The 14,066-nt window shown below is 32.3% G+C and overlaps 1 non-coding gene across 7 annotated transcripts; it reads left to right on the top strand.

Annotated features, from left to right (window-relative positions):
* The first annotated feature begins 4,853 nt into the window (after nt 1-4,853).
* On the top strand, nt 4,854-11,533 carry LOC105804181 (uncharacterized). Of its 7 annotated transcripts, none has more exons than XR_008190738.1 (7): nt 4,854-4,966; nt 8,104-8,398; nt 8,924-9,019; nt 9,296-9,518; nt 9,633-9,712; nt 10,326-10,688; nt 11,515-11,533. It is a non-coding gene; the product is annotated as an uncharacterized LOC105804181 (transcript). The 7 variants fall into 7 exon arrangements; XR_008190737.1 differs by lacking the exon at nt 4,854-4,966 and adding an exon at nt 5,607-5,901; XR_008190736.1 differs by lacking the exon at nt 4,854-4,966 and having other exon boundaries at nt 8,014-8,398.
* The last annotated feature ends 2,533 nt before the right edge of the window (nt 11,534-14,066 follow it).

A 14,066-nucleotide genomic window follows, 5' to 3' on the forward strand; every position in this document is an offset into this window, starting at 1 on the left:
CATTTAATTTAAAAATACTCGATTTAAGAATCCGATCCAAAAATCAAACTTTTTAACTCGACTAGAATTTGGGTCATTGCATATTCAAATTTGGAGCAGAGAACAAATTTGTGTTGGACAAAACAACAATGACATCTTCTTGACTACAATACCAATCTATGACTCCTAAGTGAAATTGTCCAACCTTTTTTAAAAATGACAGAATGTGGGATTAAGAAAAGATTAAATATGTTTTGGGAGAAGCTGAAAATCAAGACATCATTAGTAGATCCTTCTCAATTTGGTGGACAAGACAAACTAGTATTGAAGGACGACCCGAGAGGCAAATTTTTAATCAAGGCAATACATAAATTCCTATGGGACCATTCAAACTTATCATCATCCTTGGAAGATTGGTAACAATTGTCTACCTATCAGTGAAAAGCTTAGAAATAAAAATATTCTACTCGAAACTTTTTCCCCTATGTAATAAGGTAATGGAAAACTTCGACATCTTGAAACATGTTCTTTCACCAAAGCAATGTAGTGAAACAACGACAGATTAAGAAGAGGCCCACCATCATTGAAGCTTAGAGGGCGTTCCCCTTCCAAATTTTTTTAAAATTGTAATTATACCTTTAAATTAAAAAATTAATTAGACACTCAAAAATTTTAAAAATCCTCATTAAACTTTTGCAAATTTCTAGAAATTTCAATTCTACTATTTATCTTCTTTCTTTTTTATGTTTTCACTAGTCCTCTAAAATTTTTAAATTAGACCTACCAAATTTTTTAAAATTGTTCATTAAAACCCTAAAAATTTTTAAAAAACTTTATGTAACACCCCAAACCCAGCCCAGACGTTATGGCCAGATCTAGCGATGTCACATGTTAGGGTGTTTGAAAATCATGTCGTCACGTTAAAACCATTTCCATTGAATTCCTTATCTTAATATCTTATTAGTTCCAAAATTCTGTTGCTCATTTAATTGATAGTTTCAAAACGTTATTCGTTTGCAGAAGCTTTTAAAACAGATTAAATAATCATGCATTTAGGAAAAACATTTGTTTCTTTTAAAAACTGAGGTTTCCTGCTACTAGCAGTTGTAATCCATAAGGTAAAGATAATTAAAACTCAAAACCAAAGTACGAAATTCCAATTACAACCCAAAAACTTAGACAGTAAAAATAGAATAGAAATAAAACCTTAAAAAAGCATGAAAGTCCAAAACCGTGGTCACCGCCGAGTCTTCCACCGCACTGATCCGTCTAGATCTGGGGATTACCTATGCACATTTAAACAAAAGTGGTGAGTTTACGAAAACTCAGTGTGTAATCCCACAGAAAACAAACAATAGCAAATCACAGTGCACAATTAAATAAGTCCTGGGCGTAAGCCCTTTTTCAGTATCAGTAACAGTTTGTGCCTTAGCTCATCTCAATACAATATCAAATATACAGTAGGGCCTTAGCCCATCACAATATCAGTTGCAGTCATGCAGTATTCAGTGACAAAGTCCTACCCAACCAGCCTCTACACACCTTCTTCGTCCAACCCTACACTCCATGTGGGGATCAAATCAACCCACCCATCCCTACACTCCAGGTAGTATCAAATGTGACACAAAACAGTAATTTTCAGCTGAGCTGCTAGTATGTTAGGCTTAAGAGCCTTTCAGTACACTTCCTCCAAATATAATTAACCCAACCACATGCAATGTAACATACAAGTCATGACATGCTATCTCAGGACATCAATACATGTAACCAGTTCAATATACAAGCATACTATCATCAATCTCAACACATATATAAATCAAATAGTCAGTTCATACAATTAGAGGTCTAAGTGATGCTTACCCACCCTACAGTAGGTTCACAATCGACTTGGGCGACCCGTGCAACCTTAGCAATCAATTTAGTGAAAATGGGCTCACACGCCCATGTGGTCTGCCCGTGTGGGCCCACACACCCGTATGGCCCACTTGGCCCAAATTGGCCTTGGTCGCGTGGCCAATTTTTAATGTAATCCGTGCTAGCTAAATATTCATATATGTTTTCACTATTTACTTATATGTTCCTTCAATGCTGTCTACTTGAGTCACTGTTACTAAATTATTTATATGTTGAGGTACAGGATTTCAAATTAAGATCCGCTTGATGTTTTTGAACCTAGACTCAAATATCTTTCTACCATAAAATTTTCAGAATTTTTGGTTCAGCCAAAAAGTACAGTAAAATTTTCAATCTTACCCCTGTTCTGCTGTTTGACAGCTTCAACCTTTCTTTGCTAAATATTAATTATCTATTAATACAAAATTTGGATGATGTTTTCATTTGTTTATATTGAAAATAGACTCATTAATAATTTAAACATGCAAATTTTAAATCTCATTTTCTGCGTTTCGGGTACACACCTCGTTTTGTTTGATGTTAAAACAGTCCCCGAGCACTCCATAGCCTATAATTAAACAAATAACACTAATTTAATCTCACATAACGTGATCCCAAATCGAACTCATATCGAGGTTTTAACCCATAAGTGACCAAACCTTACCTTCAACCGATGAACAGTAATTCCCACACAAACTAAAACTCCGGTTGGTGATTACTAGCCTTTGAATCCTCCCCTAATTGGCATAAAAAAAATTCAGAAGAAAGTTAACAAACGGAGACAAATCACTTATCTAAAACTTACCGAACGATCGCAGACAAACGTGGAGCGACATGAGGCAGAGTGGGAAAAGAAAAATCAAGAAGATGAAGGGTGAAAGAGAGCAAAAATTCGACAACAATGAAGAGAAAAATGGCAAGAGGGTGAAGGGATTTTGGGGAAAGTAAAAAAAAGGAAAAAAATGAACAGAATATTTGATAACCACCCAAATCCCTTATTTCTCTCCTTCAAACTCCCCACTAAATCCACTACTTAGATTTTTAGTCCATCTCAAACTCTCTTGGACACAAGAGCAAAAACAATGCCCATACCAAGATTCGAACACAAGACCTTCTTCATACCAACACTCCACTTATCCACCAAACCAACAGACCCATTCTATTAATTATTTGTCAACATTTACTTAAAAGCCTACTGACCAAAAATAGGGCTTATTCATAAAAATACCAAAATTTGTCCAAGTCCTATCTTGAATTTGGGACCTCCCAAACACACCCAGAACACATAGCCACTAAAACAGACAAATATTTTGTATTATACATTCACAATACCCAAAATTAAAATTTTGGGGCATTACACTTTAGCTACTAAAATTTAATGTCAAGATCTACTGTTGAGATTAACAAATAAATGTATGGAGGACATTATCTGAGGAAAAAGAAGAGTAGCTTGGAAACTTATCCCAACGAAGGAAGACGTAAAAGAATTGACACAAGAATTGGAAATTCCCAACCGGGAAGTGCACGATCAGAAAATGCAAAAGCAAGGGAGCTAGATTACTGGATTAGAGTGCAGCACAGGAGAACATATTCTTTAGCTGGTTTTAATATTGTTAAGGCTTTCGTTTTCTATGCATCCCTAATTTGAATTAAGTGCCCCTCGTCCCCCCAAAAAAGGAAAACGACAAGACTATTTTGGACCAACGTTAAATACCCAACACTTTGATTTTATCTGGCTTGTTTTCTATTGAAATTGTATTAAATATATAGAACATGAGAGATGGAGACTCAATTCCTGCAACAACAGCAAATAAAATGGGGTTTGGTTTCTGTTTTATGGCCTGTTTTCTCCACTCATGTCCTTTGCCTTTTTGTTCTTTCCACGTGTTTATTGTAAATACATAAATCTAATATTGGAATATTATTTCAAACATGTGAATCTTTTTTTCAAAAAAAACAATTGCTGAAAAATGTTGAACTGTCTACCAAAAAGCATGTAATCTTTAGATTAAATATAATTCCAAAAAGCTTATTTAATGATAAAATGTGAGAAATGAAAGTTTGGGCAAACAATTTTAGTCTTATTTTTAATTTTAAGAAATATTAACCCAAAACTACTTAAAATAAAAATTTATCTGGAAAAGCCACTATAACCAGAAATTTATATGATACTCAAGTCAATACTAATCAAATAATGGTTTAAATTAATGAAATTTTATGCACATGATAATTTTGTTTCCTGTTTGGCAATTTTCTAGTATAGTAGTAACTTGCACGTGAAGATCGTATTAAGCATTAAAATCTAACTTTAGAACTTTAATTTATACACTTTTATGCATTAAAGAAACACTTCCTTTCCATGTCAATTATCTTCCTCCAATTTGATGCATCTTTAGAAAAAAAAAATCTGTAGGGCTCTTGCAAATGTATGTGGAGAGGCTGAGACAAAATAAGGTGTGCCATCTCAGCATCTGTCATTGCTGGAAATACCATGCCAGCTGTTTTGTTTTAACTTGAAGAACAAAATATATTAATATTAAAGCGTAAATGCTTAAAACGAACATTAAAATATCATATGATGATATATACACTTAAGTCATTACCCAACAAATAATAAAAGAGGGGCGTTCATTTTTGAACAATTAAAGACAGACAAATAAAAAGGCAACGATTCTAACTTTGGTGGGGATTGCGGACCTGATAATTATTATGTATTTTGTTTCTTCGTATTAGACAAAATAAATAATTATGCCTTTGCAGTTGCATCAGTATTCTTCTTTTTATGTTGATCTCAATCTTCTAAAGCTGATACCATAGAATCCAGTCCTCCAATTAAACAAACAAAAATTTTCTTTTGAAGCATAAATCAAACCAAATTAACAAAAAGTAAATAATTACTAAAACTATAACACCATCCAATAACTACTGCTGTATAAAAAAGAAATAACTTAAGGCTTTCCTTACTTTGACACTTGTTCATTTTTTTTTTCCGACATAATAATTCTCCTGGCTTTGGCTTCTAAACTTGTCTCAGCTTCAGATCCCAGCCCCCTTCAGGACTTTTGTGTAGCAATTAATGATACTAAACATGGTGGTGCGTTCTTTAATTCGTTGTTTTTCTTTTCATACTTTATATTTGCAATATATTCGTTCGAATCTTAATAATAATTTTCTTTTCAGTTACGCAGTTTTTGTTATTGGCAAGTTTTGCAATGACCCAAAGCTTGCCAAAGCAGAAGACTTAAACCTTTTGGGGATCAAACATTCCAAGAAATACATCTAGTAGAGTGTCAAACCCAAATTCTTGTTAAATAAAATAAGAGATTGTTTGTAAGTTAAGATAAACAAAATATATTTTCTTCCAAGAAGATTTAGTATTTATTACTATAATATATTTAGCATTTATTAGCATAATCTATTTGACCTACAAATTTAGCCTATAAGCTCTTTTACAACCTTAGAAAAAACACTCATTAAAATATTAGAATTCATAATACTTTTGGATAATTTTGTGTTTACGTTTTGAGGGTTCTTTGTTTTTCGGGTTTAGTTTTTATCTCCATCTTTTGTACTCTCCATTCTTTTCTCATTATAGTAAAATTATCTTTTTTCGTGATTTTTTATCCTCTTTGGAAGAGTTTTTCCACGTTAAATTTATGTGTTCAATTTCTCAATTTCTTCCGTTATTTTTACTTGTTCGTTGCTTAATCAATTTGATCCCCAATAAGTGGTATCAGGGCTAGTTCAATTTTCATAGATCAGTCCGTTCAGAGATGGTAGCAATAAGGTTTAACATTAAGAAGTTCGATGATGTCATAGATTTCAATTTGTGGCATGTTCAGATGATGGGAATTCTAGTTCAGACCAACCTGAAAAAGGTCGTTATTGAGAAAAAGCCTAAAAATCTTATATCAAACAGAATGGGGAGAGTTTGATGAAAATGCCATGTCTCCAATCTAGTTGTGCCTCACGAATAGGGTATTGCAGGAGGTATTGATGGAGAAAACCTCATCCGCATTGTGAAAAAAGGTTAGAAACTCTTTATATGACAAAGTCTCTAGCTAACCGTTTAGTGTTGAAACAACATCTATTTACGTTTTGCATAAACGAATGTGAGCTTCTTAGAGATTACATTAGTCACACTACACCAAAACAGGCTTTTAGCGGCGTTTTTAGTGGCGTTTGGACAAAAAAATGCCGCTAAAAATCAAGTATTAGCGGCACTTTACATAAAACGCCGTTAAAGACCGAGCATTAGCGGCGGGCATTAGCGGCGTTTTTCGAGAAAAACGCCGCTAAAAAACTAAGCCCAACGGCATCGTTTTCGACCTTTCGGGGCTTTTAGCGGCGTTTTTGAGAAAGCGCCGCTAATGCTCGGAGCTTTAGCGGCGTTTTTGAAAAAGCGCCATTAATGCTCAGACTTTTATCTGTCTATTTACTATTTAATTTGTTTATTTATATTAATCAATTTATTTTTAATTGAATATTTTTAAAATGTTTAAATTTGAAATAATGACACGAGAAATAATTTCAAATAAAAAACGTAGAAAAATATTTGTTAAAAATGGAAAAGTGAAAATACTATTATTTAAAATAATTTAAAAATTTTTAGGGTACATGACTGATTGATTTATATATTAAATAATTGCATATATAATTGTAAAAGATACGATAGTATTAATTTTAAAATATTTAATTAATTATCATTATAGTTTAGGGTTTAATATATATGGTTTAGTGTATATGGTTAATTTAGGATTTAAGGCCGGTTTAGGAGTTACAATTTTAAGGTTTATAGATTATGGAATTAGGGATTCTGGTTTAAGGGTTGTGATTTAGGGGTTAAGGGTTAGGGGTTAGGGATTTGGGTTAGAGTTTAGGGTTTAGATTAATTAGTATTTTTTTAATTTACATATTAAATAAGGTTTAGGGTTAGTAGTTAAGGGTTTGGGGTTTAGGGTTAGGGGTTAAGAGTTAGTGATTTAAGGTTTAGATTAATTAGTATTTTTAATTTATATATTAATTAAGTTCTTATATAATTGTAAAAGAGGGTTAGGGATTAGGGTTTAGGGTTTATGTTTTATGATTTAGGGTTTAGGAGATAGAGGTTTAGGAGATAGTTTAAATTATTTAAGAGATAATAGATCAATTTTATATATATTAAATGATTTAGGATTTAATGTTTACTTTATATTTATTAAATGATGAAAATTTATATAATTAATTAATGTTTTATATTTAAAAATATTTAATCTAAATTTAGATTAAATGGTTTAAACCATTTGATATATTTAAATATTAAATTTAAAAAATTGATAAATAAATATATTGAGTTTTAAATTTGAACTATGAAATTATAATTATCTTTCATTTAATAACAATTTTCCATTTAAATTCAAATATGAAAATTTTAGTAATCCTTTTAAGAGTCGAGTTTAGACATAAAATTGATCTCGACTCAATTTGGGTCAATCCAAAGTATTAATTAAGATTTAAGATGCTTTTAAGTCAACAAATTAAAGCTTCCATGTTGAAATTAATTAAGGAATGTAAACAAGAAAAAAAATGCTTCATGTGCATATTTGATAATTTAATTATCTAAGCTTTAGCTTATACTACAAAAAGAAAGTTTGATGGGTGTATTTGTTTAACAACATACAATATTATTGGTCTACTTGATTTTGTTTTTTCTTTTATTATTATTATTATTATTTTGTTTTTAAATGTAAATTTAAATTTAAAATTTTATCCAAATATTTACATATTTATATTTCAATTTATCTCATTTTTATATAATTTATAAAAAAAAGTAGTTTAATTTGAATTTTACTTTCCCTCAAAAAAAATTTCGAATTTGCTTACTTAAAATATTAAAATATTAAAATAGTTATTATTTAATATAGAAAATAAAAAAATTTAACAGAGCAAAATTATTCAAAATAACATAATTTTTTGCGGCGTTTTCATAAAAAAAACGCCGCTAAAGATAAGCAATACCGGCGTTTTTAAAAACGCGGCAAAAATTATTTTAAAAAAAAGGCGCGTTTTATTCCCAAATTTCTCCGCCTAAAATCTCCAAATTAAAGGAGCTCCGCTACTAAAGGAGATAAGGTTTTTGAAATTCCTTTTGTGCTTTCTCTTTGTCAAAAAAAGACTTCTGTTCTGTTCGGTATTTGCAGGAAAAAAAAATAATGTGTTTGGTATTTTTGTTTTCGTTTTAAATTTTTTAAGGAAATGGAGATGAAGAAAAAGAAGAAAAAGGGGAAGAAAAATGCTGCAACTATGGGTAATTTATCCCGATTTTACCCTGCTTTTTAAACCTTGGCATGAGATAGGCTGGTCTCCCAATATTTCCTTAACCGAAGAGAGGAAACCCTAATTTTGTCTCTCCCAAGAGACAAAAGGAAGGAAAAAATGGTGTTTTACTTCAAAGCCGGGCAGAAGCTATCAATTACATCATTTTTATGGGTCTTGACAAGTACGAGAACGCGGAGCTCATCAAATATGGCTTCATCGAAGATATCTGGTAATTTCTTATTTGAATTATTTTTCCAGATACATTGAAAAATTTTGAAATTTCGCCATTGTTGCTGTAGAGGAAATTGAATTAGGGCTTTTTTTTTCTCCTTCGCCCTAATAACAAAATAGAAATAGAGCGTGCTGGTAAATGGTTGGATGGAACTAATAAAGGATAAGAAAGCAATTCTGGCTTCTTCTGGTAAATGGTAATTTTAGCAGTACTCTAAACAAGTAAGTTATGGGTCAAGGATTTAATTTCATGATGAATTTGTGTGAGTGGGATCTGGATTTTCTGGAAGTATTCCTGGGGAATTTTGCGCTGCTCATTTAGTTGTTAATTGGTTCTGTTTCATTTGTTCTTTGCTCACTCAATCCCAAGGAGAAAAGAACAAATATTAGAATATGTTTTTATTACTCATGATGTGATTTGTTATGGATAACTCTTTGAGGTTTGACTGTATCTGGAATTTGTTTTAGCATCTTCTTCCATCACTTGCTCTTCATTAATGTGCTTACATTGTCGGTTATTCAGGCTGCTGTTCATAAAGAACCAATCTTTTCCATTCCTGGAACTGCAGCAATAGTTCAGCATGAAATTTTAAATAACAGAAGGCATGTATTAACTAAGGTAAATGTGGTATTTTAACTAAGATTTTGTTTTTGGGATTTGCAGAACTTCGTCTACTGCAAGAGAGTCATTGTTTTGCAGAAAGATGTTCTATTCTATTATGTTCTGTTGTGTGAATAGTAGAAAATTGTCTGTATGTGATAGAGTCTCGTTTGTGTTTGTTTTTAGCCCAGGTAGTCTCGTCTGTGTTTGTTTTTAACCCAGGTGCTTTTATTCTGCTATGCATTTTACACATATGGTTTGTAATTTGATATTTGTTGTTTCATTTTTGTTTAGGTACAAGAAGCTCCTAAGCTCAGTGGATCTTACACAGGACTTCTTCTTCTGCTATTCATACAATGTTATGTGTAGTCTTCAAAAGAACTTGTATAATAATGAACCAGGTGAGGTTCTTTATGAGACCATGTTTGTTTGGAATGAGTTCCTGACCCGAGGAATCAGCAATCCCCTCAAGAATACTCTATGGACAGTTACCTTGGTGTATGGCTTCTTTAAGCAGGTTAACGATGGATATTTGGCTAATTTTTTTATTCATTTTTGCTGTGCTCAATGGATGGATGGTTATAATTTCTTTCTAAGCTTCATAGTTTGACATTAGGGTCTGTGAATGTAGGCATCCTTTTCTGTATCTGGAAGGAGTTTCAAACTTTTGCTCATTGCAAGACGATCCCGTCACTATGAACCTGCGAAGAGGTAATCACTTAGGAATAGTTAAAAAAGACGCAAGTATTGAACTAGTGACTGGAACACATAGCTATATATGAATGAATAAGATTTTAAATTTGGTTTGATGCACATGATTTTTTAATTATATATGAATGAATTAGAAATTTGGTTTGATGCACATAGCCAAACAGAGTATTGTTTTGTAACTCGTTTTTCCTTTTCTTCATGTTAGGCTTCCTTTCTGATTATTGTTATTCTATTTTTAATGAAAATAATCAAATAAGAAAGTTTCTTTTTTAATACAAAATTTGCTTTTGTTGTCTTTTTAATATCCAGACTTGGCATTAGGGTTTCTACTTTCGGTTCATCTGATTCTATGATACACTATTTTATATTAATCATATCTCCCTCTTTTGTTTTTCTCCATAACTAATTGGAAGGAATTCTATCAATTGATCGGTCATTTTGCATGTAATATTTTTAAAAATTTTATTCCTCAATTACATTGTTAAAATTAAGCTTTTATAGTTTTACGTTTGATTAACGTGATTAAAATTATGATTCTCATCGTGAATACTTCCTTCATCGTATTTTACTTTGGTTACATATTTCATATAAATTTTTGTTACTTTATTTGCAGGTTAATAGCTTTCCACTATGGGGTTTAAAAAGGTTTATAAATGCTTGATGGATATTTTCCCGTAGGCCTTTCTTTTTACTCATTTTTAATCCCATGTTGTAATTGATTTATGTATGTGTATAACATAAAGCGTGGTTATTTGGAAAAAGAAATGTAACAAACATGCAGTGCAAGTATATTTTCTTATACCTACTGCACATGCTGATTCACGAATTCTAAAAGCTGTTGCTATCGAGAACTCTAAGGATGTGGACGCAGCTGCGGAGATTGTTCTGTCTGAGATTTTGCCTTACCTATCTAAACGAACTGTGGTTAGTAGTTCTTCCTCATGGAATCGGAGCCCTCCTGTGCAAGCAAATGAAGGTAGCTTTTTTTTTATGATTTAGTTGTAGACTTGTTTTTTTCTTCATTGTGCTTTGGCAGTTTTGCAAGTTTGTGGAATAATTAGTTATTATCTTTGTATGTTCTGTATTGTGGTTTGCACGGTAACTGCCTTGCATATTGGAGCTTATGCATTGATCTATTCACCTGTTTAATGTCATGCATATATTGTTCGCTGAACTTGCACAAGTAAAGCAAGTATCACATCATACTGCACTTCATTTTTCATTAACATAATGCATAAAATTTTAGGGAGTTCAGATGTCCATCCTATAGTCACTATTGTGTATTAAAGTTTATTGTTTCAGTGTACTAATGTTAGAGCCAGAAATTTGCCCGCCTGCTTCATTTTTCCACAATAAAGTAATAATTCAAACTGTTTCCTAGTTGTGGGAAACTGAAATTGCTTGATACTAGCATCATTTAGTATATAAGTGTCATTCTCAGCACAGGAGGTCTCGCAGGGATCATTCTTTGGAAAGAGAGAATCGTTCTAGCCATACGAAGTCTCCAAAACATGCTAGTTCACGTTCTCCTTCCCCCAGGACAAAGAGGTTGAGGAGACCACAGGCTGAAAAGGAAGTTGAGAAAGTGGAGAGGGAGTATGAGAGAAATCATAGTAGGGGTAGTGAGAAGAGTACACATAAGGAAAAAATTGAACATACTCATGTCAGACACACCTTCATACCCATATCTGACATGTCTTTATACTGACACCTAACACTCATACCTAAGTCCGAGTAACATGATTCTTTTCTTTTTCAAGTTATAAATTGTTTAACAATAGGCTCTTTGTTTTCTTAAGCAGGGATGATGAAGATGATTCATTGCCAAGATGAAGGCGGTGAGGAAGCCTTGGAAGCAAAACAAAAAGTAACAAATAGCTTGTCGCTACTGTTTTTTTTTTTATCATGTTTTATAATTTTGTGAAAAATTGTTCTTGGTACTCAAGATATTTATGCAAAATTACCCTATGATTCTATTGTATTTATCTTGCATGGTCGCACCATGTATTTCTTAACTAGTTTGATAAATTTTATGTGTGGTGTTTAATTTTCCGTTATTGTTTGTGTAACTTACAAAGAAAAACCTACATTTGAACTATCTTTCCATTGCTTAGTTTAGTTTTGATTCTAAATTTTATTTTTACTTTAATATTTACGACAATTTGAGTTCTAAATTTTGGATTTTAATTGTGTTATTAATTTATTATTTTAAATTCTAAAACTAAATTCATTAATTTTTATATTTAGTTTTAAAGTTAAAATTTTCATAGAAAATTTAATTTAAATAATATTTTTATTTATCCTTAAAATTATATTTAAAGTTCAAATTAAAAAATAAAACATAATATAATATTTATCATAAAAATAAATATTATTTGATTAAAATAATTTTTTTAAAGATTATGTTTTTAGCGGCGTTTTTGCTAGAAGCGCCACTAAAGGTTTGTTCTTTAGTGGCGTTTGTGATAAAAGCGCTGCTAAAGGTCGTGGTCTTTAGTGGCGTTTGTGGGAGAAGTGCCGCTAAAGGTCGTGGTCTTTAGCGGCCTTTGTGGGAAAAGCGCCGCTAAAGGTCAGGGTCTATCGCGACGTTTGTGGGAGAAGCGTCGCTAAAGGTCAGCGTCTTTAGCAGCGTTTGTAGGAGAAGCGCCGCTAAAGGTCATGGTCTTTAGCGCCGCTAAAGACCTTGACCTTTAGCGGAGTTTATTTCAAAAAAACGCCGCTAAAGTTAGCATTAGCGGCGTTTTTTGCGGCGCTTAAAGTGCCGCTAAAAGCCTGTTTTGGTGTAGTGTCAATTTATTACTCTTTTGAATGATTTAAAATATGTTGAGGTTAAGATTGACAATGAAGATTAGGCTATGCTATTATTATCCTCTTAACCCTTTTCATACAAGTCTTTTAGAGAGATCCTGATTTATGGAAGAGGCAAACTCTCATTCGAGGATGTGAAGGGTCATTTGTTGAGTAAAGACAAACTCGATAATGAGTTTGGTTCAAATAGCAAGGCAGATAGGCAAGCTTCCGTTTTGATAGCATCAAAGAAGCAAGACAAAATGTGTCATTATTATAAGAAGTTAGGTCACGTCAAAGCGGATTGTTGTAAACTGCAAAATAAAAGGGTTACTGAGAATAATAAGGAAAATGTATTTGGTGTTAATTTGGCCGATGAAAACGGTGATGATTTCTTGTCAGTGTCAACGAGTGATAGCTCCAAGCTTACGTCCGAGTGGATCATAAATTCGGGATGTTCTTTCCACATGTGTCCCAATAAAGAATGGTTCTCCACATACAGTTCGATTGAAGGTGGAGTTGTGCGCATGAGAAGTGATTCATCCAGTAAGGTAATCGGTATTGTACTGTTAAAATTAGAATGCACAATAGAATGATTAGGACACTCTAAGATGTCAGGTATGTACATAATTTACGAAAGAATCTCATCTGCTTAAGTATTTTAGACTCGAAAGGTTGCAGAATCAACACCGAGTCGAGTGACATTAAGGTGTCTCGTGGAACTATTGTTTTGTTAAAAGGTAAAAGGACTGATAGTCTTTATATTTTGAAAGGTTCTACAATGATTGGTGAAACCGGACGTCTTTCGTCCATTACGGAGTCAAAGTCAGCTCAGTTGGAGATGAGACAACTTAATCATAGGAGGGAAAAAGGTATGACATTTTTGTTGAAGAGAGGTTCTCTTTTGGATGCAAGTTTTGAAAATTATGGTACTGTATTTGTGAAAATCAAACCCGAGTTAGTTTTGGTTTGGCAGTGCACAAGTTTAAGGCTAGAAGTCTTCTAGCTTCTAAGCACAGATTCAACTCAGTTAATTCCTCGCATAATTCAAGATAGGCTCGTGGCGGACTTTGGCAAAAATGGCGTTGTGAGAATTCGTGTCAAGATGGAGATTGTTAGAGTTATGTGACCCAAATTCTTGTTAAATAAAATAAGAGATTGCTTGCAAGTCAAGTTAAATAAAATATTTTTCTTTCTAAAAGATTTAGTATTTATTAGCATAATATATTTAGCATTTATTAGCATAATTTATTTGACCTAAGAATTTAGCCTATAAATAAGCTCTTTTACAATCTTAAAAAAACACTCATTAAAATATTAAAACTCATAATACTTTTGGATAATTTTGTGTTTACGTTTTGAGGGTTCTTTATTTTTTGAGTTCAGTTTTTATCTCCATCTTTTGTATTCTTCGTTCTTTTGCCATTATAGTAAAATTATCTTTGCCTTTACTTTTGTATCCTCTTTGGAGGGATTTTCCATGTTAAATTTGTGTGTTCAATTTCCCAATTTCTTCCGATATTTTTACTTGTTCGTTGCTTAATCAGGCCGGTCCCCAACAACATCA

This window comes from Gossypium raimondii, chromosome 11 (assembly GCF_025698545.1).
Source record: "Gossypium raimondii isolate GPD5lz chromosome 11, ASM2569854v1, whole genome shotgun sequence".
In the NCBI taxonomy this organism is placed as follows: Eukaryota; Viridiplantae; Streptophyta; class Magnoliopsida; order Malvales; family Malvaceae; genus Gossypium; species Gossypium raimondii.